Source organism: Corythoichthys intestinalis, chromosome 15, assembly GCF_030265065.1.
Source record: "Corythoichthys intestinalis isolate RoL2023-P3 chromosome 15, ASM3026506v1, whole genome shotgun sequence".
Taxonomy (NCBI): domain Eukaryota; kingdom Metazoa; phylum Chordata; class Actinopteri; order Syngnathiformes; family Syngnathidae; genus Corythoichthys; species Corythoichthys intestinalis.
In genome coordinates this window covers 44,157,746-44,185,260 of record NC_080409.1, presented here as the reverse complement: position 1 = coordinate 44,185,260, position 27,515 = coordinate 44,157,746, and the positions used below count along the sequence as shown (strand labels likewise).

Here is a 27,515-nt window from a genome sequence, read left to right as displayed (position 1 = left end):
CCTGATTGACCTAGAGAAGATCTTTGTGGAGCAGTGGTTCCAAATCCCTGCTGCAGTCTGTGCAAACCCAGTAAAAAGTTACAGGAAACGTTTGACCTCTCTAATTATAAGTAGGGTTGTTCCGATCATGTTTTTATGCTCCCGATCCGATCCCGATCGTTTGAGTATCTGCCGATCCCGATATTTCCCGATCTGATTGCTTTTTTTTTGCTTTTTTGCTCCCGATTCAATTCCAATCATTCCCGATAATTTTTCCCGATCATATACATTTTGGCAATGCATTAAGAAAAAAATGAATAAAACTCGTACGAATTTATACATTCAATATACAGTACATAAGGACTGTATTTGTTTATTATGACAATAAATCCTCAAGTTTGCATTTACATTATTAACATTCTTTCTGTGAGAGGGATCCACGGATAGAAAGACTTGTAATTCTTAAAGGATAAATGTGACTTTGTATATTGTGACTAAATATTGCCATCTAGTGTATTTGTTGAGCTTTCAGTAAATGATACTGTAGCCATTTAACTTCTCCCCAAATGCATGATGGGAAGTGCAACCATGACTGTGTGCAGTGGTACCAATTGATATATCTTCTCTGCCTTGGGAAATAATATAGGGTGTTAAGACAAAGATCAATTACTACCTTTCTTCCCCACATTGCTTCCCACGATATTTCTAATCGTAGGGAGAGGGATTGTAAGGTTTTAGCCAATTAATAAAAGGCTCCAAATGCTGCCAAAATTCACTCAACTCATTTTACGCTGCCTTTTAGCTCTATATATAGGTAAAACGGCGCCATTACAGATTGAACGTGACAATGCGTGAGTGGGTCGTGCAGAGCATACGTTAATTGCGTTAAATTTTTTAACGTGATAATTTTTTTTTTAAATACCGCCGTTAACGGGATAAATTTGATAATCCTACTTTAAGCCTAAACTAAAGACTCTGGATGAGTGTAACATATGTCTGTAACGTTAAATACAATTAGAAAACGATTTAATAAAAAAAAATATTTTTTTTTTTTTTTTTTTTTTAAAGGCATGTCAGATATTTTTTTACCGATTCCGATACTTTGAAAATGACGTGATCGGATCCGATCGATCGGGATGCCGATCGATCGACATCTCTAATTATAAGCAAAGGCCACTGTACCAAATATTAACATTGATTTTCTCAGGTGTTCAAATACTTATTTACAGCAGTATAATACAAATAAATGGTTTTTAAAAAAAACAAACACTATGATTTTTTTTAGATTGTCTCTCTCAGTGGACAAGCACCTACCATGAAAATTTCCAACCCGGCAATCATTTCTAAGTGGGAGTACTTGCAAAAACGCAGGGTGTTCAAATACTTGTTTTCCTCACTGTATGTAATTGTCTTTGTAAATGTAATTTTGACTTCCCATATTGAACACTATTAATTAGATTGCAGTGATCTCCAGCTATGTCAAAACACATCCGCCATTCAAAATATGACTTTTGTTTATTCATTCATTTATTTTTGGAGGGCGGGTGGGGGGAACATACAGTACTCCAACTAAATCACACATATCTCGTGATTACGACAATATTTTTATTAATGGCTTTCTAAAGTGCACCTACTTTGTAAAAGTGGGAGGAAAAAAGTATGTGAACTCAGTGGAACTTCTTTAAGTGGTCCAAAAATCAATCAAAATCACAAGAATTATCAATCTTTTTAAACTAATACCACCCCAGACAATGACATTTTTTTCTATTTCAATTTCATATTTTGATTTAAAAATTACTTGAATATTTACAGGACAGGAAAAAATCTGTGCATTCCATTCGGTCACACTTTTCGGGCTGCATTAACTTCAACCAAATGCTTCACGTGGCAAAGGTCAGATGTGTACAACAGTCAGGATGAATTTAGCCAATTCCTTTTTAGAAAAATGTTGCCGTTCAGCAAGATTCCTGGGACTTATGCTATGAATAGCTTTCTTGCAGTCATGCCACAGCATCTCAATCAGGTTGCGGTCAGGATTTAGACTGAGACACTCCAGTACACATATTTTATGTACGTTCATTGGTTCAAATGTTTTTTGTTTAAAGAATTTATCTTTTGTTTGCAAAAATTTATTTCCAGTGCTGGCCACACTTTTGGCACCCCTGCAATTCTGTCAGATACTGCTCAATTTCTCTGTGAAATAAATAGAAGTACAAATGCTTTGGTAGTAATATCTTCATTTATTTTGCTTGCAATGAAAAAACAAAAAGATAAAGGGAAAAAAAATCATCATTTTACACAAAACTCCCAAGAAAATGGCCGGAAGTATTGGCACCTTTTGAAAAATCATGTGATGCTTCTCTAATTTGTGTAATTAACAGCACCTGTTACTTATCTGTGGCACATAACAGTTGGTGGTAATAGCTAAGTCACAGATGCAGCCAGTTAAAATGGATTAAAAGTTGACTCAACCTTTGTCCTTGTGTGTACCACATTGAGCATGGAGAAAAGAAAGAAGACCAAAGAACTGTCTGAGGACTTGATAAGCAAAATTGTGAGGAAACATGAGCAATCTGAAGGCTACAAGTCCATCTCCAATGACCTGAATGTTCCTGTGTCTACCATGCGCAATGACATCAGTAAGTGTAAAGCCCATGGCACTGTGGCTAACCTCCTTAGATGTGGATGGGGAAAAAAATTTGATGAGATATTTCAAAGAAAGATTGTGCGGATGGTGGATAAAGAATAGAGGCGTGCAAAATTTCCGATTCTTAGATTATTCGCGATTCGGCCATGGAAGATTCAAGAATGATTCACAAACATCAAAATTCTGATGATTGAATTATACCAGATAATGCTGAATTTCTCCCAGAAAAATAATTGCAATTACAAATGCTTTGGTAGTAATCAGTGTTGTTAATAACGGCGTTACAATATAACGGCGTTACTAACGGCGTTATTTTTTTCAGTAATGAGTTATCTAATTAATTACTTTTCTCATCTTGGCAACGCCGTTACCGTTACTGAGGCGGGAAAGGCGTGCGTTACTATGCGTTACTAAGTTGGTTGAATAAAAAAAAGTCTGAGAGAAACGGACTCACGGGGACGAGAGCAGAGCAGGAGTGGGGAAGACGCCGTTGCAACCGCGATGCTAGATGGCTCCAATAATACCTGACTGCAGCCATAGCCGACAAACTACGCCCACATGACACGGTAGATATCATATTATAGAACTAGATGCAAAAGTCAGACACTGCTGCATTGCCAACATGTTTTAAGTACTACATGCGTTTGTAAACAGCCGCCATCTTAAAGCAGTAGACCTCTCAGGAAGGCCCGGATGTAGAGATCCTTCCTAGCGAACCTAAGTAATTTTTTTTAAATCTAAAATGCTCCTAAATCGGCAAAATCTTAACTTAAATCTATCTTTAAATGATGAAACAGTTTTAAAACTTACACATGTTTAAAGTAGACAGAAGGGAACTAATGCAATAACGGGAGAAATTTTAACAACTTTAACGACTGATTCACAACTTTAAATGACTTCCACACATAGCAAAGGTTACTAGCTAGTTATCGCAATACCCTTGTGTCTAGTTAAGTGGAGGGTAAAGAATTGGGCTTGGGCCAATTGTCCCCCAAACCCTTTAAGCTTCACATTGTGTGACCTGTTTTTTTTTTTTTTTTTTTTTTTTTTTTTTTTTTTTTTTTTTTTTTTTTTTTTTTGAGAAAAAAAAAAAATCACTAGTTACTTTGCCAAGTAACTAATTACTCTTACATTCAGGTAACTGAGTTACTAACGCAATTACTTTTTGGGAGAAGTAATTTGTAACTGTAATTAATTACTTTTTAAAGTAAAATTAACAACACTGCATGGCACTAAATGCGTTAGTAGACAGCCGCCATCTTAAAGCAGTAGACTTTTTAGGACGGCTCTGTTGTAGAGAACCTTCCTAGCGAACCTAAGTAACTTTTTATCTAAAATACTTCTAAATGGGCAAAATCTTGACTTGAATCTATCTTTAAATGATGAAACAGTTTTAAAACTTTCATATGTCGAAAGTAGAGAGAAGGGAACAAATGCAATAATGGGAGCAATTTTAACAACTTTTAACAGTTGATTCAGGGTAAAGGGTAAATTAGGGTAAAGAATTGGGCTCGGGCCAATTGTACCAAAAACCTTCACAAAAAACTTCACATAGTGTGGCCAATGTTTTTTTTTTTTTTTTTTTTTTTTTTTTTTGAGGGAAAAAAAAAAGTAATTATCACCAATTACTTTGCCAAGTAACTAATTACTCTTACATTCAGGTAATTGAGTTACTAACTCAATTACTTTTTGGGAGAAGTAATTTGTAACTATAATTAATTACTTTTTTTCAGTAAGATTAACAACACTGGTAGTAATGTCGTCATTTATTTTGCTTGCAATGAAAAAATACAAAAGAGAATGGGGGAGAAAATTCATTATCATTTTACACAAAACTCCAAAAATGGGCCGGACAAAAGTATAGGCACCCTTTGAAAAAAGATGTGATGCCACTCTAATTTGTGTAATTAATAGCACCTGTTACTTACCTGTGGCACATAACAGGTGGTGACAATAACTACATCACACGTGCCGCCAGTTAAAATGGATTAAAGTTGACTCAACTTCTGTCCTGTGTCCTTGTGTGTACCACATTGAGCATGGAGAAATGAAAAGACCAAAGAACTGTCTTGGGACTTGATAAGCAAAATTGTGAGGAAACATGAGCAATCTGAAGGCTACAAGTCCATCTCCAATGACCTGAATGTTTCTGTGTCTACCGTTCGCAATGTCGTCAATAAGTGTAAAGCCCATGGCACTGTGGTTAACCTCCTTAGGTGTGGAAGGGGAAAAAAAATTGATGAGATATTTCAAAGAAAGATTGTGCGGATGGTGGATAAAGAATAGAGGTGTGCGAAATTTCCGATTCTTAGATTATTCGCGATTTGGCCATGGAAGATTCGAGAATGATTCACAAACATCCAAATTCCGATTATTGAATTATACCAGGTAAAGCGGAAATAAAACTCAGTCAGCGCGGTCTTCAGGAAACAATGAGGAACGGACCGAGAGTAAATATCATGTTCAACTCATGCCGCTAGATTAAAAAAAACAACAATAATACCCGACTGCGGCCGTCAGCCGCTACAAACCAGTTGCTAGTTGCTACAAACACACGGCAACATACGGCTATGGTAGATATCACATATATCTAGAACTAGATGTAAAATGACAGACGACGGCCGTGTTAGATCACATACCAAGAACTAGATGCAAAATGACACTTTCCCGCGCTAGTAAAGCAGTAGACTTCTCTAGAAGGCTCTGTTGTAGCAAACCTAATTTTTATCTAAAAAAAAAAATAATGAAAAAACAAATCGGCAAAATCTTGACTTGAATCTATCTTTAAATGATGAAAAAGTTTTAAAACTTTCACGTCGAAAGTAGACAGAAGGGAAATTATGGAATAACGGGAGCAATTTTAACAACTTTAACGATTGATTCACAACATTAAATTAATTGAATGTAGTTTAAAGCTGCCGATACAGAATGGGGACTTGAGTATTTTATGCATTGTTTTTAACGGTTAACTTGATACTGAAATAGTAGTTTGTTTAGCCTGAGAGGATTTTTTAACAATTATGGAACTAGTGTACAAAAAAGCAGGGGGTATGGGGGGGGGGTTGTGGTGCATCAATAATCGATTTATAACGAATCGGAGCCTCTGAATCGTAATCGAATCGTTTGGTGCCCAAAGATTCCCACCTCTAATAAAGAACCTCGACTAACATCCAAACAAGTTCAAGCTGTCCTGCAGTCCGAGGGTACAACAATGTCAACCCGTACTATCCGTCGGCGTCTGAATGAAAAGGGACTTTATGGTAGGATACCCACTTCTGACCCAGAGAACTAAAAAAGCCAGGCTGGAGTTTGTCAAAACTTACCTGAGAAAGCCAAAAAAGTACTGGAAGAATGTTCTCTGGTCAGATGAGACAAAAGTAGAGCTTTTTGGGAAAAGGCATCAACATAGAGTTTACAGGGGGGAAAATGAGGCCTTCAAAGAAAAGAACACGTTACCCGCAGTCTAACATAGCAGAGATTCCCTGATGTTTTGGGGTTGCTTTGCTGCCTCTGGCAATGGACTGCATGACCGTGTGCATGGCATTTTGAAGTCTGAAGACAATCAACAAATTTTGCAGCATAGTGTAGGGCCCAGTGTGAGAAAGCTGGATCTCCCTCAAATGTCATGGGTCTTCCAGCTTGACAATGATCCAAAACTACAAGAGTCACTACAAAGTCGTTTGATAGAAAGAACTGGAAACTTTTAAAAAAAAAAAAAATTTTTTTTTTTAAACCTGTCCTGTTCAGCTGTTTGACACGGAGAATGGAAGTCTAAGTGCCCGGGTAGTCTGAACAGTTTTAATGTTTCACATTGTGAGTCTGACATACTCCCTTTGTGATCATTCAACATACCTCATTTATTCTGACAAAACAGCGAACAGGAAGGGGTTATGGGGGAACAGAAGAAAAGAAACATAAGAGAAGAAAGAGAAGAAACACAAACAACAACAAGAAATACATTGAACGCCTAACTACACTAACTACTAATATGTTGGTGCTATCGTCAGCTAAATGTATTTCCGGTTGACACCATGTGGGGGGCTTGTTGACCAGGGAAAGAGGGGGAAGAAGGTGGGGGAGTCTATAAGCTAAGTGATAGAAAGGGGTAGAGTGTACACAAATCATCTCTGTGGTCTAGAACCCAGTAATCGTGTGAATGCCTTGTGAGTGTTAGCCCGTTGGCGACCGACCCTACGCCGCAACATCGCCAATCCCGGAACCGGGACCCCCCGCCCGAGCGCACCCAATAAAATCCAGCCGCACGCGTGCCGCGGAGACGCCACGCGGGCGCCGACACAGGGCCACGGCCCCCACCCAGCCAGCCCAGGGGGGGCAGCGCAGCCCATCCCTCATCTCGCAGCCCAGCAAAGGAGCCCTCGTCTCCCCCCCCGGAATCCAGGGTGGTCCCCCAGGCCACCACCAGCACCACCAACCCCACGCCTGTCCCCAACCCCATCCGCCTAACCAGGCCACAAGCCGCCGCCGCAGCCCCCCAGCCGACACGGCACGTCACGGGGCCCCCAGCGGCCCACCAAGCCCAGGGCAGGGCAGGGTCCCCCGCCGTAGCAGGCAACATCCAGCCAATAAACTTCTAAAGTGGCCAGCAGTGAGTCCAGACCTGAATCTCATAGAGCACCTGTGGAGATATCTGAAAATGGCAGTTTAGAAAAGACACCCTTCAAATCTCAGAGACCTGGAGCAGTTGGCCAAAGAAGAATGGTCTAAAATTCCAGCAGAGCATTGTAAGAAACTCATTGATGGATACCGGAAGCGGTTATTCGCAGTTATTTTGTATTAGGCTGAGGTTGCCAATACTTTTGTCTGGCCCATTTTTGGAGTTCTGTGTAAAATGGTAACAATTTGATTTATTTTTCATTCTCTTTTTGGGTTTTTTTTTTCATTGCAAGCAAAATAAATGAAGATATTACTATCAAAGCATTTGTAATTGCAATCATTTTCTGAGGGAAACTGAGGATTATCTGACTGAATTGCAGGGGAGACAGTACTTTTGGCCAGCACTGTAGCATAAAGTGAGTACTGTGTAGCGGCGCTAAAACTAAGTTTTCCATATTGTCCCTTCAGATTGTGGATTTTTGCCTTTAGCGTGTAAGTCTGCAATGTTATCCCTCATGCTGAACAAGGAATCAATGCACATGTACCGTTGCGCCCCAACTGCCGTTCTATAGCGAGAAATCTAAAGTACCGCTAATGGGGCGTATATGCAACAAAAGGCCCTTCATATGGAGCGTATCGTCTTGTCAGCTCCCTAGTTGACGTCTGAGAGTCTCTAACCTAGTTCCCGCTCACAAAACACACATTTACAAACATCTGACAGCTTCTCCTCTCTCTCTGCCACCGACGACGACGCCGCTGCTGACACCACCGATCTGTCAGCGACTTCAGTGGCGCCGCAGTTTTCGACTGGGGCTCCGCCGGGAACGCGGATCTGACACGCTCGGAACCAAAATGGTCGCCTTGCCGCATTGACGCCCCCTCGTCTTCCAAAATGGCACCGAGCGACTACAGCGCGCGCCTCCGAAAAGGCCAAAAAATAGAGCGCGCCTTCGATGGAGTGACAAAAACGAGTGGGCGAGGCCAAAGATAAGATCGCGGGAAGAAAAAAAATCCAGACACACGCATTCAGACGTACATTTTGGCTCAAACTCTTCCAACCCGATGAATAATTAACCCATATGAAAAGTCTCTTCTGCACGGCTTTCAGTTTCTTAACTTCAGCATTGGGGTTGGGTAGGGAGGGAAGTGCAAAGGAGGGGGGGGTTGTTTAAGCACAAGAGTGGGGGAGGGGAGATGGGGGTTCTTCTATAATGAAATTTGAAATTTGCAGAACATCAAAGGCTTTTGGAGCAATGCGCAAAGGAGAAGCGCACACCCCACACACACTCGTGTCTCACCCCCTTTTCTAGCTTCCCTCCCTTATACTCATCCTCACCCCGCATCTTCACCCTCCAGGCCCTGGGAGAGGAGCGATGTGAAGGGTTGATGCGAAGGAGGGCAGGGTGGTGGCACGAAGCTGGCTTCTGTACTATGTATGTATTCGCAAACAATAGGTTTCATCCAGCCAACCTGCACAATGTTTGTGTGTGCGTACAAGGCCTCGGAGGGGTGCGTGTACCCTCTGATAAGGCAACTTAATAAGCTTGAAAGATAGAAAGGAGGTTGTGGGGGTTGGAAATGGGTTTTTTTTGCAGGGGGGTTTGAATTGGTGCATTATGTCTGCATTAGTGTTCCAGCCGTACAAGGTCACATGTAGACTTTTTTGAAAGTTTCTCACGTTTGTTAAGCACGGGCTTTAAGAACGGGGCGACGGAATCTTACGCGTCGATTTCTTTTCCGTCTCCGAGTGTGAGCGGCGGCGGCTTCATCACAAAATGTACGAGCGCTAGCCGAAGAGTAGGGAAAATGGATGCCGGAATGATGCTGAAAAACCGGGGGGGGGGGGTAAAAAGACGCAGAAACGTTCATGGAATTTCATGTTCTATTTTTTTGACAGCGGAATTTTACACGCCAGCGATGCGACGTTCGACTGATCTCAACCTTGTGGCGGCTGATTAAAAAAAATTGGGTGGTGATAGGATTGCTAAGGTGTTTCTTTTTTTTTGTTTTTGTTTGCCATTTTATATCTGCATTGCAAACCTGTATCCAGATGAAAAAACATCTAAAGAATCTTTTATTTGTAAAATATTGGGAAATAATTCCAGTCGTCGCTTATATTAAGCCCTTGTCATAAAAAGACAGCTGAACTCAGTCACTATCATGATGGACTAAAAAATCTGCAATGTCGCATTAAACGTCTGCGTCGGGATTAGACTGAGGCACGATTACATAAATCGGCAAATTGAGGTCAACTCCATCTTCAAATGTCTTCGGCATGAGTCATCGGGTGTCACAAAGTCGATGTCAAAGCGTGGCCGGCGGCCTTCCGAAGATGGGCGGGGGACGTTGGGGATGTGGAAGATGGCGGCGACACAGTGGGGTTTAGGACCCGCGTACATTTCCACTCTACCCTCCGCAACCTCCGCCCTCTCTCGGGGTGTCACATCCTATTTATGTAGCAGGGGCCCCGTGTCTCTCTGCTAGTAGTGAAAGGGGGGCTCTCTCTCTCTTACCCTCATTTTTTTTCCCTTTTGCTCGGCTGGAGAGCAGGAAGGACTCGATCGCACGAAGCGGCGGACTGAGCGAGGGGAAACGCGCGTAGAAATACACCCGTTCGGCCGTGTCGTTGACGGGCGAGCGTTTCCGACAGGCATGATGGAGACTGACTGAGCCACGGCAAGCTCGAAACACACACGAACACACAAACTTGGTTTCCTCTGTTGTGGTAATAAGGCTGTTCAAAACAAAAGAAAACATGAATTTTGTCTTTCTACTTTGTTCCCTAAGGAAGATTCATTCATGGGTATCAAACTAGAGACCTGCTTAGGTGAATACTTGCCACAATATTTCATTGAAAACTAACCTTTAAAATGAATGACCAAATGTAAGGGCATGATAGGCCGATTTTTAAGAGTTCCCATATGAAAATGCAGTAATATATGGATTAGGGCTGCAGCTATCGAATATTTTAGTAATCGAGTAATCGACTGAAAATTCTATCGATTAATCGAGTAATCAGACAAAACAAATGTTTTTAGGTGAAGAGCAATTATAAATATACATGACAAAACAAGACATTTCATCTAATCTTGAACCATTTTCAGTCAATTAGTGTCTTTATTTTCGATGTATATTGTTGAAAACAGCCAACAATTGCATCTCAGATGTAACTAGAATAAAAAAAGACTAATTCACTACTATCACTCAAAAAACCTTTAGATCTTATATATATATATATATATATATATATATATATATATATATATACCTAAAAATGCCGTTACGCTTGATGTCACTTAAAAGTTAGGATTTTTTTCCCCCCACGTGTTTCAATTGAATTTCTATTTGTGTCAAGCCATTTTTAAGTCCAAGTTAAGTTTTAAGTTAGTCTAAACTGTAAGTCCTGATAGGATTTTGAGTTTTTGCAGTGTTCAGAATAAATGTATGATACAGTCTATATTGGAGCACATTAGGGACCTGTGCTACTTGGTGTTTTATCCAGCAATGACTACTGAGCTAAATTTGATAGTTAGCATTATTGAGTTTTTATTTTACACCCTCATCACTCCACAACGCTTTTATGTTAAAGCCTGTATGTAAGACACGTTAGCCACACATCGAAAGTGGTCATAATTAATAGAAACCTAGCCCTCTGCAGGGCTAACGTTACTTGAGCTAGTGACAGTAACGTTAATCTTATTTATTCATGCTTAGCGCGCTTTACTGCTTTAAGATGGCGGCTGTTTACTAACGCTGCCCAGACGCGGCCTAGTCTGTCATTTCGCATCTAGTTCAACATACACGTGATCTCTATGTGACTCATCAGACGTGCGGGCTAGTATTTAGCAACGTCAGCGTCGTTTGTAGCGGCTGTCGGCTGCAGTAAGTTTTTTTTTTTTTTTTTTTTTTTTTGCTTCTTCCTCTACGCACGTGACATCAGCGCGTTGTCCCGCATTAAAAGTAGTCCGAGCAAAACGTGATGCTTTGAGCTGTCAAAATAAACGATTACTCGAGGTGAATAAAATTACTCGAATCAGTTTTTAAACTCGATTTACTCGAGTTGCTCGAGTATTCGTTTCAGCTCTAATATGGATTAGTCACTAGTTCTCAATCTTGGGTCTTCTGTTTAGCACAAGGTCTCTATTCCAGAATAAAAAGTATTTGCATGTAAAAGGTCATACAAGGTCAGACTTACTCATTTACACATTTAAATATTATTGGGTGATTTGGAAAAAGAGCTACAGTGATCCCTCGTTTTTCGCGGTTAAGGGGGACCAGAACTTGTGGCGATAAGTGAAAAACCGCGAAGTAGCGCCCCCCCATAAAAAAATATTTTGTGTGTGTGTGTGTGTGCATGTGTGTTCAATGTACTTACTCAGATTTAACATTGAAAATAGATACATATAGGACGTTTTTCACCTTTCCCCCCCAAAGTGTAAAAAAAAAAAAAAATCTTAATGGAGGGCTGCAGCTATTGATTATTTTAGTAGTTGATTAATCGAACTAGTTAGTTCGAATAATCAAGTAATCGGCCTCAAACGGGATGAAAAATAAATAAATGAGGATCCAAGTACAACAATAGAACAATTAGCTAACTTACATAGGAAAAGTCCGCTAGCTTTAATGCTATAAAATGCTCACTTTTTTTAATTTATTTATTTTTTATACAATTCTCTTAACAAATGGTATATTACCAAAAAAAGGCTAAATATACCCATAAAAATTATGAATGCATTAAAAAAAATACATTAGCTCAAACAAAAACTTAGCTTATGTTGGTCTTAACAGTGAGAAACTGGATTCAGCCGCGTGAAATGAGTTATGTCATAGTCACTGTTGCCACTAGTGGGCGGTGAAACCACCCAAATCAATTAAACTAAATGCAACCACTTCCAAAACAAACCATTACAATTACCCTTTTATTATACGAATACTCGAAGCAGCAACATTTAATTGAAATCTTTTTTCTAATCGAATCACTCGACTTAATTGTTGCAGCACTAATACATATATTACTAAATGGTTTTTGAACACATTAAGCACAAGTTTTAAACATGTTACTGTCCCACCGAATTATTTTTAAACAAGAATAAGGTAGAAAAATGCTTTGTTTTTATTAAATGCTTCGTGTCCACTCAAATGCGCTCAAGCTGCTCACTTACACACAGTGAGTTGCCACAGCAACTGTTTAACAAGTTAAACAATGATTGACGCATGCGGCGCTTTGAAGTTTCAGCTTCCAAGCATCTTTGGCAAGATCAAACCTTATTCTCTGTCAATCATCATTAACTTTTATAAACAACTCCACTGCAATGCCTGACCAAGAAAAGCGGCAGGAGCGAGAAACTACGTGATCGGATCGGGAGACTTCTGTAAAATACTGCATTTTTTAAATTTATTTTTTATTTGGAAAAAAAATCTTTGAAGTAGCGAGGGATCACTGTACATCTTCAATTTTAAGGTTCTCTTAGAAAATGCTCTTTTCCCATCTCAAAAAGGTTTTCAGAGTTGGTAAAAGTTGGGATGTTTTTCTTTAGGCTCATCTTACATAAACCTGGCTTTTCAACAGGGGTGTGAGGACTTTTAAATCCACGTGTATTAGGAGACAAGGCTGTATTTTAAGTTGCAATGCTACTCGTGTTTCTTAGGGAATCTTTTTCTTGCCGATAAGAATAAGGCAACAAACAAAAAATTCACACTAATGGTGTTTTGAAGTTGTTGGCCTTTAGTCAGTCTCATAATTTGGCCTTTTACCTTTTCCCAAGAAGCTCTCCGTGTTTTAATCTATTTTTGCTTTTTTCAAATTCAATATCTCAAGTACCCAGTCGTGAGAAGTCAGAAGTACTGACCACCATTAACAACCCAAATTATGGTAATTGCTCTGTGAACTTCTATCAGTTTTCACCCCACCGGTCTCTTCATTTTGTAGTGTTTCGCTTCTAGTACGTGTATGTGGATATATTTTTTATTCAATTAAATCCCAGCCAGGACATGTTTTCATGTCAATCTGTTCTGCAAAATACACCTTAGGAAACGGTTGCGCTGCACAATCTTAACTCATGTCATGCCCCATTTTCTCCCTCTGAGTGGTTGATCAGGGCAAAAAATGTTAGAGCCAACTTTGACATTTAATCAGGTCTCTGGTGAGGATGATTTTTATTTGGTAAATATTGATTCTAAACTCTTAAAGTGCAGTATTTAGCACATTTTTTTTCTTTTTGACTGCATTGTTGTTTAGTATTTGAGGTTTCTATATCTGCTATGTGATGGTGATAATAATATTTACAGAGTAAGTCAGATATGGCCTCACTTGAAGGCCCAGGTACCCAACCCCATCCCACCAATTGGCCCCAGTAGTAGTGTACTCCTAAATTGATTCTGAATAAACTCCTAAGCCCCCTAAACAGAGCTCTGACATTTTCCTTCCATGTCTACGCACGTTCATTTCATACTCTCGAGGTTACAACTTGACACTAACGTGATGTTAATGTACACACGATTATGCTTCTGCCACGGAAAGCTCTCGACGTCTCCTTCACACGGAAGATTTCGCCCTCCGGACTAACAATCGCGTATGAGGAACCAAGTCAGGTTAGCCACGGCAGTGTGATGCCCTGCATTCTGATTTATAGATCTAAAATGGCGGCCGTGTTGTGACTACCGTAGGATGGAGCGTGAGGGAGGCTAGGTGAAGGTGGGGGGTTGGCGTAGCTTGGATGTTGTGTGTCCCACTTCCTCATCTTCATGCCCCGAAGGGTTTGCTACCACTGTGGTTTCGTGGTGATGAGTGGTTAATTAGGCCATAGCCAGCCGAGCAGCGCTCATGCTAGCACGCTGTTTAATGTAGCACATGCTGCTGTGTCACGCCGCTAAAAAGCCTAAACGTACATATCTTCTGATATTCCACGCGCTGGGATTTGGCTCGCGGACGCTCCTGCAGGGGGATTAGAGTCTTCACATTGTAGCAAGCAGCTGCCGAGGACTTAGAGGTCAGCTGCTGCCTCAGCCTCTCTGCAGGGTGCTACGCTTTTGATTTAGCAAACCCTCTGCGGCAGTGCTCCGCATATCAAGTACTGCGCTGCCCTCATGTGTTCAACCCTTGATGGTAACTATATCTGCTGGTTTGCTTAATAGCCTTGTGGTCTTAACCAGTGGTCTTCAAACTATTCCACATGGGGCCGCAGTGGGCGCAGGATTTCATTCCAACAAAACAAGACGACACCTTTGAACCAATCTGGTGTCTAAGTGTAATCAGTTGATTGAAGTCAGGTGCTGCTTGTTTTAGTAGAAACTTCATTGATTAAACCAGTGCTTCTCAACTATTTTCTGGTACGCCCCCCCCAAGGAAGACGTAAATATTTTGCGCCCCCCCCAAACTCTCTGCCGCCACTGTAAATAGTATCATTTGTCTATAAAATTATAATGTGTCCTTTTTTCTACTAAAGAAAAAACAGTAACATTAACGAACTTAGAATAAAGTATAATTTCATTAACATTGTTTTGTTTGTAACAGAAAAGACTTAATGCGCATCAATTTGCCTGAATTTAAAAAAAGTCGCATCCAAATTGTACACTCAAGGTACATTTTTGACCATTTGATACTGAAAAATAAAATGTAATAAAATCAGTAAATAATTTTTAAAAAATCAAATTGATTAGAAACATTAACTCATGAGGACAATATGCCAAAAAATATGACCAAAAAAACAAAACTGAAAAGAAGAAAAAAAAAAGAGTGTCTTTGGGCAAAAGGAAGAGTGTCTTTGGACAGAAGGACAGTTTTTATTTTCGCTGCTCACAGTATCACCTCATTTGCAATGGTGTGGGGTTATTTACCACTGAGCATGCTAACAGTGCTCACTGGTTTACTGATATAACACGGACAAAGCGGGACGATTGTTGGCAATATTCGCCACGTTTTCACTGAAAAACAACCAAGCGGCTTATCAATGAGATTGGGGTGTAATGTCTTTAAGTGGCGTCTTAATTGATCTGGCTTCCGGCTGTCCGCTATAATCATTTTTAGACAGTAAACAGTGCTTTTTCCTCTTCTACACTGTATTAAAAGTCAAAGCCAAAAGGCAAACGGCCCGAAAAAAGCGCATTCTTGGCGGCCGAGGGAGAACCGTAGGTGAGGGCGGTTGTCGTGTCGATCCCAAGCCGAAAATGGCACTTCTCAGTCGGTCACGTGAGAACTGGAGAAGACAGTGGGTCGCTGCGTGAGTCCGGTCGGAAAAAGGCTTTCGAAAACGGCGCACAGCTCTTCTACATATCTCCTTTCTGTGTGCTCTTGCTTAGTCCAAAAATACTGCGCGCACTCTGAAAATGAGAGCGCCACTGCCACCCACTGAGTGGATGTGCAAGTACACTTTATTCTAGTATGGCAAAAAAAAAAAAACATGTTCCCAGAGCTCACATGCGCCACCCCTGACATCGCTCTGCGCCCCCCATGGAGGAGGCGCCCCACTATTTGAGAAGTACTGGATTAAACTGTCGGTACTCGATCGGGACAAAAACCAGGACCCATAGTGGCCCTTGAGGACCGGTTTGGAGACCCCTGCTCTAAACCTCCTATTAGTGGTATGACAATAACATTACAACAATAAGATACAGTGGGGCAAATAAGTATTTAGTCAACCACTAATTGTGCAAATTCTCCCACTTGAAAATATTGGAGAGGCCTGTAATTGTCAACATGGGTAAACCTCAACCATGAGAGACAGAATGTGGAAAAAAAAAACAGAAAATCACATCGTTTGATTTTTAAAGAATTTATTTGCAAATCTTGGTGGAAAATAAGTATTTGGTCAATACCAAAAGTTTCTCAATACTTTGTTATGTACCCTTTGTTGGCAATAATGGAGGCCCAACGTTTTCTGTAACTCTTCACAAGCTTTTCACACACTGTTGCTGGTATTTTGGCCCATTCCTCCATGCAGATCTCCTCTAGAGCAGTGATGTTTTGGGGCTGTCGTTAGGCAACACAGACTTTCCACTTCCTCCACAGATTTTCTATGGGGTTGAGATCTGGAAACTGGCTAGGCCACTACAGGACCTTGAAATGCTTCTTACGAAGCCACTCCTTTGTTGCCCTGGCTGTGTGTTTGGGATCATTGTCATGCTGTAAGACCCAGCCATGTCTCATCTTCAATGCCCTTGCTGACGGAAGGAGAATTTCTCTCAAAATATCTCGATAAATGGCCCCATTCATTGTTTCCTTTACACAGATCAGTCTCCCTGGTCCCTTTGCAGAAAAACAGCCCCAAAGCATGATGTTTCCACCCCCATGCTTCACAGTGGGTATGGTGTTCTTCGGATGCAATTCAGCATTCTTTCTCATCCAAACACGAGAACCTGTGCTACTACCAAAAAGTTCTATTTTGGGTTCATCTGACCATAACACATTCGCCCAGTCCTCTTCTGGATCATCCAAATGTTCTCTAGCGAACCGCAGACGGGCCTGGACTTGTATTTTCTTCAGCAGGGGGACACGTCTGGCAGTGCAGGATTTGAGTCCCTGGCGGCGCATTATGTCACTGATAGTAGCCTTTGTTACTGTGGTCCCAGCTCTCTGTAGGTCATTCACTAGGTCCCCCCGTGTGGTTCTGGGATTTTTGCTCACCGTTCTTGTTATCATTTTGACGCCACGGTGTGAGATCTTGCATGAAGCCCCAGAACGAGGGAGATTATCAGTGGTCTTGTATGTCTTCCATTTTCTAATAATTGCTCCCACAGTTGAGTTCTTTACACCAAGCGTTTTACCTATTGCAGAGTCAGTGTTCCCAGCCTGGTGCAGGTCTACAATTTTGTCTCTGGTGTCCTTCGACAGCTCTTTGGTCTTGGCCATAGCGGAGTTTGGAGTGTGACGGACTGGGGTTGTGGACAGGTGTCTTTGATACTGATATTGAGTTAAAGCAGGTGCCGTTAATACAGGTAACGAGTGGCGCCTCGTTAGACCTCGTTAGAAGAAGTTAGACCTCTTTGATTGCCAGAAATCTTGTTTGTTTGAAGGTGACCAAATACTTATTTTCCACTCTAATTTGGAAATAAATTCTTTAAAAATCAAACAATGTGATTTTCTGTTTTCCACATTCTCTCATGGTTGAGGTTTACCCATGTTGACAATTGCAGGCCTCTCTAATCTTTTCAAGTAGGAGAACTTGCACAATTGGTGGTTGACTAAATGCTTACTTACCCCACTGTATGTCAGAATTGTTAAATATACCGCTTAATAATCTTTAGCGCGAATCAAACAAACCAGGTATGCCACTCGGATTTGGAAACTCATCAGAGGGTAGAAAATTGTTGATGTCTAGTGTGTGGCAAATTTGAAATCTAAAAGAAACAGTCCCAGATGGCACTTGGCAGATAACATTGACATGGCAGCAAATAAAAGGGATATACTGAAGGGAATATACTAAGGGGACCATATTTTGATTTCCAAAAATGAGGACACTCTGCCCGGCCTTGAGATACTTGAATTTTACTCGAACTTCATTCAAAGATGCCTATATCACTTTTAAAAAATTTAAAGTGTGCCACCTCTGTCTGGATAGAAAAAAAAAAGTTTTATTAAAAAAAATTGTACAAAAGGTATAAATTCAAATTCTCACAGGTTACTCAACAGGCTTTATTATTCTTTAAAAAAAATAATCGAACAATAATAACGTATTTAAAATATAAAAAACAAAAAAAACAATAATGATAAAAACAAAATTGAAATGTAGTCACACACACAGTAGGCTATGTGCCAACTAATTAGATTTATAAATTACTGTCATGACAAATGTCGTTGACAAATTTATTCCAACTCAATTGTTATTCTCATTCAGTGTTCTAGATCTCACTTTTGAATGGATGTAAAAGATCCAAGCAGGACACAAATGGAGTTAGTGACATAATTTGCCTGATGACACTTAATGACATCTGTTATATGCATTCATTAATGCCCAAGATAGTGTCATGTCATAATTATGATGGTCTTATGGCAGTCTTATGACACCGTTGTCAAATAAAGTGTTACCTATTAACTAGAGATGTCCCGATCGATCGGCATCGGTCCGATCACGTCATTTTCAAAGTATCGGAATCGGCAAAAAAATATCGGCCATGCCTTTTTTAAATATATATATTTATATATATATATATATATACATATATATATATATTTTTTTTTTTTTATTAAATCATTTTCTAATTGTATTTAATGTTACAGACATAATATGTTACACTCATCCAGAGTCTTTAGTTTAGGCTTCAGGTAGGGTTATCAAATTTATCCCGATAACGGCGGTAATTAATTTTTTAAAAAATGTATCACGTTTAAATATTTAACGCAATTAATGCATGCGCTGCACGACTCACGCATTGTCGCGCTCAATCTGTAATGGCGCCGTTTTACCTACATAGAGATATAAAAGGCAGCGTAAACTGAGTAGATTGAATTTTGGCAGCCTTTGGAGCCTTTTTTTAATTGGCTAAAGCCTTACAATCCCTGTTCCCACGATTAGAAATATCATGAGAAGCAATGTGGGGAAGCAAGGTAACAATTGATCTTTTTTTTAACACCTTATGTTATTTCCCAACGCAGAGAAGAGATATCAGTTGGTAGCACTACGCTCAGTTATGGTTCCACTTCCCATCATGCATTTGGGAATGGCCACAGTATCATATACTGCAAGCTCAACAAATACACTAGATGGCAATATTTAGTCACAATTTACAAAGTCACAAGTCTTTCTATCCATGGATCCCTCTCACAGAAAGAATGTTAATAATGTAAATGCCGTCTTGAGGATTTATTGTCATAATGAACAAATACAGTACTTACTGTATGTACTGTCTGTTGAATGTATATACTCGTCCGAGTTTTATTCATTTTTTTCGTAATGCATTGCCAAAATGTATATGACCGGGAAAAATTATCGGGAATGATTGGAATTGAATCGGGAGCAAAAAAAAAGCAATCGGATCGGGAAATATCGGGATCAGCAGATACTCAAACTAAAATGATCGGATCAGGAGCAAAAAAACATGATCGGAACAACCCTACTATTAACCCAAATAAATCAACAAATAAGCCGCTCTGGACTATAAGCAGAAGGATTCAAAATGAGGGGAAAAAAGTAGCGGCTTATTATCCCAAAAAATTACAGTAATTACAGTTTTAGCTATATGAGCATTTGATTATATACGTATTGAACCCAAGTCTTAACAACTGGGCAGGCTCTCTAGGAACACGTCATAGGCCCGACAGTAACCGTAGTATTCTGTGCAAATCGTCAGGACCTTTTCATGAATTATAAAACCGCACTGGACGCCATGGACAGGATATAAAAGTGACATGTCCGGGCAAAAGAGGAAGTTAGATCACTCTATCATAGTTGGTAAAGATACTGCTTATTTAATTGTTAGTGCAAATCAAACAAACCAGGTATGACCCTGGAATTTAGGAACTAGTCAGACGATGGAAAATTGTTGATGTCTGGTGTGAGGCAAATACAACCCCAAAATTTCCTTGACATGGATTAGGGCATAACCTAGTTCAAGCAGGATGCACTTGGTTTTGGTTCTCACAGATAAAAAATTTTGCCAACTACATCTTGGTATATATAGCCCATTTATCTACATGGTTACCATGCCCAAAGCACTTCACATTAGCACACATTTATCCGTTCACGCACACATTCACACATCAATGCTGCTGCTGTCATGCAAGGCAAGGTTCAGTGCCTTGCCCAAGGGCACTTCGACAGCGGGAAGTCATAGCCGGGAATTGAACCGCTGACCCTTCGGTCCCAGGACAATTCTTAACTATTTTAAATGATTTCACAACTGTCATTTGAGGTATATTTTGTGTCACCTGGACATACAGTACAACAACAACTGTTTTCATATGTTTTGAAGCTCCTCATATCTGTAGTGTTCCAATATGTGAGAACATCGGCTCGAGCTACTTGTTGCCCGGTCCCACCGCGCTGCCGACTTGTTGTTTCCGTTTTGATCTGTAGATGCCCGTTTATTCGACAAAGAAAATCACACGACCCACTTTAGTAGGACTTAAAAGTGTTTGAAGCCTCCTTTCAAGGTGCTTAAGAAAGTGTAAGCGTCAACGCGCTTTTTAAGAAGTCCTCAACAAAGGGAGCGGATGATGCATCGTCCCACAGCGGGTAAACCGCTGCACTACAAAGAGCACCATGCGCCTTTCTACTGTCACTCAGCACAACTCTTGCGTGCCCTCGCCTGACATGGAAAGTTCACATGCGATGCGTTGCACATATCAAACAACATTCTACATTTGTGTGGCAAGTTGAGAAGTTCTTTGTATTTTATTGGGTTAAATAGATTATTTAAAACCCAAAGTGTGGTAAACTCACATCTGCCTCAAGCTACCAAAGCCCTGTCTAAATTAGTAACTGATGCCACTGAAGTATCTGGCTAACTTTACCAGCTAACGTCAGCGCTAGTTTAGTTCAGTTTATTTTGACATCATTCAAGGTATACAGTGCATGATCATATACAAGCATTCATATGAAGCGCGAAAAGGACACTCCAAAGAAGCTATTTAAAGGTTTTAGTAGGGGACCAGTTGGACAGCATACACTTACACACACCTATACACATACATACAGTGGGGCAAATAAGTATTGAGTCAGCCACCAATAGTGCAAGTTCTCCTACTTGAAAAGATTAGAGAGGCCTGTAATTGTCAACATGGGTAAACTTCAACCATGAGAGACAGAATGTGGGGAAAAAAAGCAAATTACATTAAATTAAATTGTTGGATTTTTAAAGAATTTATTTCCAAATTAGAGTGGAAAATAAAAATTTGGTCACCTACAAACAAGCAAGATTTCTGGCTGTCAAAGAGGTCTAACTTATTCTAACGAGGTCTAACGAGGCTCCACTCGTTACCTGTATTAATGGCACCTGTTTTAACTCATTATCGGTATAAAAGACACCTGTCCACCACCCCAGTCAGTCACACTCCAAACTCCACTATGGCCAAGACCAAAGAGCTGTCGAAGGACACCAGAGACAAAATTGTAGACCTGCATCAGGCTGGGAAGACTGAATCTGCAATAGGTAAAATGCTTGGTGTAAAGAAATTTGTGGGACTGTGGGAGCAATTATTAGAAAATGGAAGACATACAAGACCACTGATAATCTCCCTCGATCTGGGGCTCCATGCAATATCTTACCCCGTGGCGTCAAAATGATAACAAGAACGGTGAGCAAAAATTCCAGAACCACACGGGGGGACCTAGTGAATGAGAGTTGGGACCACAGTAACAAAGGCTACTATCAGTAACACAATGTGCCACCAGGGACTCAAATCCTGCACTGCCAGACGTGTCCCCCAGCTGAAGCCAGTACACGTCCAGGCCCGACTGCGGTTCACTCGAGAGCATTTGGATGATCCAGAAGAGGACTGGGAGAATGTGTTATGGTTAGATAAAACCAAAATAGAACTTTAGAAACACAGGTTCTCGTGTTTGGAGGAGAAAGAATACTGAATTGCATCCGGAGAACACCATACCCACTGTGAAGCATGAGGGTGGAAACATCATGCTTTGGGGCTGTTTTTCTGCAAAGGGACCAGGACAATTGTGTTAAGGAAAGAATGAATGGGGCCATGTATCGAGAGATTTTGTGTGAAAATCTCCTTCCATCAGCAAGGGCATTGAAGATGAGACGTGGCTGGGTCTTTCAGCATGACAATAGCCACGTTTACATGCTGATTTTTATTCATACCGATTCAAATCATTCCGAATGGAAATTTCACATCAGCTGTTTACATGTCACTTCATCTATTCCGATCCAGCGTTTACATGTGTCTGCCTTTATTCCGAAAGGACGTTTGACAACTGCCGTCTGACATGCGCAGATTAATCAAAACAAAGCGTCACGTTGCAAAACATGGAGATCGATCGTCAGATCAGCTGCCGTTTTAACTTTTCAAGTGGAAACAAAACTTCAGAATGATACGCCGTTCATTTAAAAAGTTGTGTGGGTGCGCTGTGCGTGTGCTTGGAAGCCATGTTGCAAGTGACGTTACTTACGTCGCCAAGTGACGTCACCACGTCAGTACGGCGCATGTGCAGAAAGAACGCAACCAGACACCATTCCGCTTCCCTGTTTACATGATATAATTTTAGTTCTAATCGGTTTGGGAAAAGGAATATTCCACCCCTGTGAATCGGAAAGAAATTCCATTCGGTTTGGGCCTGTTCATTCCGAATGAGGTGTTTGTATGGAACACATTTATTCGGTTTGAACAAATATTCCGATTGTAATTGGAATATTTGGCTCCATGTAAACGTGGCATTAGATCCCAAACACAGAGCCAGGGCAACAAAGGAGTGGCTTGGTAAGAAGCATTTCAAGGTCCTGGAGTGGCCTAGCCAGTCTCCAGATCTCAACCCCATAGAAAATTTGTGGAGGGAGTTGAAAGTCCATGTTGCCCAACGACAGCCCCAAAACATCACTGCTCTACAGGAGATCTGCATGGAGGAATGGGCCAAAATACCAGCAACAGTGTGTGAAAAGCTTGTGAAGAGTTACAAAAAACGTTTGTTCTCTGTTATTGCCAACAAAGGGTACATAACAAAGTACTGAGATGAACTTATGGTATTGACCAAATTTTATTTTCCACCATAATTTGCAAATAGTCTTTAAAAATCAAATGTGATTTTCTGGGTTTTTTTTCCCCACATTCTGTCTCTCATGGTTGAGGTTTACCCACGTTGACAATTACAGGCCTCTCTAATATTTTCAAGTGGGAGAACATGCACAATTAGTGGTTGACTAAATACTTATTTGCCCCACTGTACAATTAACTATGGACAATTTCAACATTCTGGTTACATTGGATTTGACATGAGACACCTTAGTAATGTTATTCAAAATATCAGCATATTAAACATACATTGCTAGGAGATTAATTTTGATTTTTTTCTTACAAATGGAGGTGGAGTGTGACATTTTAAGTTTTTCGTCAAGTTCATTCCAAATCTGTGGTCCTCGGCACACAATGACCAAGTTTGTACACTTTAGCCTTGTTTTTCCCAAAGATATGAATTTTTTCTTCTAGTAGTATATGTGTGCTGAGGAGTACAGATTGGGAGGAAGTCACCTAATTTATGATTTAGTTTATGGATGATCTGATACATTACGCAAGCATTTTGAAAATACTTGTGCTCATTAAGCCTCAGAAGGTGGTGGGGGTGAAAAATGTATTTAGTTGGTGCGTTGAACTCAGACTGTACTTTTTTTCTGTAGTATTTCTAGCTTTTTTAGATACAGTAAGTGGGAAATGTGATGTACCAAGTGATATTACAGTATTGTAAATGTGGTTCAAATTAAGATTTATACAGAATGATAAGGGCAGAGACACTGATAGTGTCTCAGTTTAAAGAACAGAGCAGCATATTTCGACAGTTAATTTGTGAGATCATTAATATGTTGTTGTTTTTTTCAATTAAGTTATTCGTCAATACAACAATACAAAAATCAATACTAGTAGTATTACTTTTTAGTATTACTACTTTTAAAACTAGTATAAAGGCTGTTTTATAACTTCTAGAACCAGACCTTTTTATTTGTGTTGGAGACCTGTTTAGTGTGTGTGCTCAACTACATCCAAGAGAACTGGTGAGTTTGAATTTTTCCATCTATTGTTAGCGGATTAGCCACCATGCTAACTTACGCTACCCTATGTGCTCATGTGATTTTCTGTGTCTGTTGGTGCTTTATTTTTGTATTTCTGTATGTTAGCATGCTAATGCTTACACAGTATTGCATTTTTAGTCATTGCAATTGTTTAATTGGGTTGGTTGGTCCATGCAGGCCAGGCAAGTCCTGCCCTGCCTTGGGACCACTCCAATAAAAGGATGGCGAGCTAGAAATCGAGCCAGGAGCCTGTGGTACTTTCCTTGTCTTCAACACAATTGTTAAGTCTGGTAGGAGGCTCTGCAGCCTATCTCTTTCCCCACCACTCAAGCTAAGCGCTTCCAATATCCATTCAACCTCTGATACCTCAAGCAGCGCTACGGGACAACATTCACCTTCCACATCCATAAACCTGAAGGCATTCATACTTGAGGTTCATTATTCATGAACATTGAGGTGGGGAATTAGAACTCAGTTTTTTTCCATTTGTACAATGATTGTGTGTGCGCAATGTAAATATATACTGTTTATTTTTCTGTATCACTTTTTGTAAAATACATATTTAACTAGAACCAACTCTGTCTGTCTTTATTCATTGCCGCTGCCCTCTAGTAGCCGAACCAGAACTTCCTGATTTACCCACTAATAGTCCACCTCAGTAATGCTGTTAACATCACGGCTCACACTTGTTATAATGTTAGCAGCTAACGTTATACAACAATCTTCGTTGGATAGAGTTTCCAACAGTCCCGGATTGAGCGGGACATCCTGGAATTCAGGTGGTACCAATCAGAACTTCCTAAATTCCAGGATGTCCCGCGCAATCCGGGACTGTTGGCAACCCTATCGCTGACTCTTTCTGAGCAAAGATGGTCACAAAGAGGGATTAAGAGAGAGCGTTTGTCTTCTGTTGTAAATCCACTTTTGTTACAAGTCTGTACTCTTGTTTTAGTGCTCTTGTTGTGGCTGATTACATTCATGTTGCAACTATTAGCATTCATGTTTTTCTTTCCTTTAAAAAGCAAACAGAAACAAACAGGGCCAATAGTGGACATTATTTTACTGCGACACCTAGCGGTGGGGATGAAAACTACAGGGGAAATTGAACTATTCTGCACATCTGCCTGTATTCCGCAGACTATTTTGATTTCCGTGGAATGTGTTAAAATCTGTGGTAAATTCCATGATTGTCAATAGTGCTGCAATGATTAATTAATTAACGCGAGTTCAATTCGAAAAAAAGTTTCAAATTCAATTTTGGTGCTTCGAGTATTCGTTTAATCAAAGTGTAGTTGTAATGGTTTCGTTTGAAAGTGTTTGCATTTAGTGTTATTGGTTTGGGTGGATACACTTCCCTCTAGTGGCATCCGTGAATATGACATAACTCATTTCACATGGCTGAATCCAGCTGCTCACTGTTACGACCAACATAATCTAAGTTAATATTTTATGCATTCGTAATTTAGTTTATAGGTATAGTTAGTCGTTTTTTGGGGGGGAATATGTGTTTGAATGATTTAAGAAAAAAAAAGTTTTTGTTTGAACTAATGTTTTTGATGCATTTCTAATGTAGTTTATAGGTATATTTACTCCTTTTTTTCTGGGAATATGTGTTTGAACCATTTGTTAAGAGCACTGTAAAAAAACACACACAAAAAAACGCTAGCAATTTGTAGCATTTAAGCTAGCGGACTTTTGCTTTGTAAGTTAGCCAGTTGTTCTTTTGTTGTACTTAGATCCCTATTTGTTTATTTTTCTTACTGTTTGAGGCTCAGCTCTGGTATTTTAATTTTTTAGGTTCCTTATCCAGTTAATCGTTTATTTGAACAAACTAGTTCATCGATTAATCGACTACTAAAATAATCGATAGCTACAGCCCTAATTGTCAAGTCACCTAATTCTGGGGGCAAGGGCGTAGATTTTGTCTCAACATTGGTAGGGACGATCTAACAACATAACGTGCGTGTACACTTTTTGCTGTAAGCAGGACATTAATAAGAGCAAACAGATTGGGTGAATGGGGGTCAGGGCTACATTTCTCGAGAATATGAACCTAATCAATGAATAGGCTAAATGATCAATGCAAAAATAAGTATGTATTGACTTATACTACCTTTCATGTGTATTGGCTCTGGTGATACACCGGTCGATTCAAACCTTTGTTTTCAAAAACTAGAAAAGAAACATTTTGAAAACTTCCAGAATAAATGTCTGGATTTTATTAGCAAATTTAAATTGCAATGTTTAAACATAATGTAAATTATATTACCATACAAAATAATACAAACTTGTAAATAATCCTTAACTATCCAGGATTGCCAAAAATAAACATTTGTCTTAGGACCACTCAACATTGTCCGTCTAAATAAATATAACTGAAAAAACTTCTTAGGGTTTAACAAAAATAAATAAATGCTAAATGCCTTTGTCCACAAGCGCAGCAAAAAACGAAAGCTCCTTTTGGCTGCTTTGAGACCACATAAAAAAATAAAAATGAAAATTTGGGAGAAGTAGGTAAACCTCAGTTCGCTACTTTTCTTACGGTTTAATTGTTAACAATAGAAAACATACAGGAGGACACTTTTCTCAAAGTGGCTTCCTCCTTGAGTTTTGCAGGTTAGCAAATTCACACAGTTTAATGCTATGCTAATTCTGATGCAGGTCGGACTTTCAGTATCAAAATTCGTGGCGTTTGCCCCACCTCCACAACATTGACGTCTTTTTACATTACTTACAGTGCTTCCTGCTGCTGGCCGGAAAAAAAAAAAAAACTTCTAATATCCCTCCTCTTCGAAGGGGGCGGAGGAAGTGCTATTTTGTTGACATGTTGTATTTCTGTTTGTTTTTTCGCCATCTGCGTTCTGCTCGTCTACAAGTTTGTAGATGAGCAGAACGCAGATGGCGAAAAAACAAACTCCTAGTTTTTTATGATATCTACAAAGAGAGTCTTCGCAAATACAACCAGGAACTGAAAAATGCTAGACAGTCATATTTTTCAGAGATCATTAGTAGAAACACCAACAATACTCGCACACTATTTTCTGTTGTTGACAAACTGACAAACCCACAACCATCAATACCTCAGGAATTGTCATCTGAGGTGTCCTCTAATAATTTCGCAGCATTCTTTACACACAAAGTACTAAAGGTTAGACAGACTGTGTGCAACTCCAGATTAACAAATGTTACACTAAATGCCTCCCAAAATGTCCCCCACGTCAATCTTAGACAGTTTAGCCTCTTGGACTATGCCACTTTAACAGAAATTGTGTCAAAATTAAAGCCCACAACATGCTGCCTTGACATCCTTCCTTCAAACTTTTTCAAAACTGTTTTTCATTGCATAGCCCTAGACATACTTCAGATTATAAATACAGTACTTCTCTCCAAACAGGAGAGTTTCTTCAGACTTTAAAAACAGCAGTAATAAAACCTCTCCTAAAAAAAACTAATCTGGATGCCTCAACCATTAGTAATTACAGGCCAATATCAAATCTGACATTCCTGGGGAAAATTATCGAAAGGTTTTGTGTTCGAACAGATCCAGACTTTTATGATGCAAAACAATCTTTTCAACTCATTTCAGTCTGGATTTCGGCCACAA

The 27,515-nt window shown here is 39.9% G+C and overlaps 1 protein-coding gene across 4 annotated transcripts in view; it reads left to right on the top strand.

Moving 5' to 3' along the window:
• msrab (methionine sulfoxide reductase Ab) overlaps positions 1–27,515 on the top strand; it is a 161,560-nt gene that overhangs the window by 129,891 nt on the left and 4,154 nt on the right. The gene's annotated exons all lie outside the window — the stretch shown is intronic.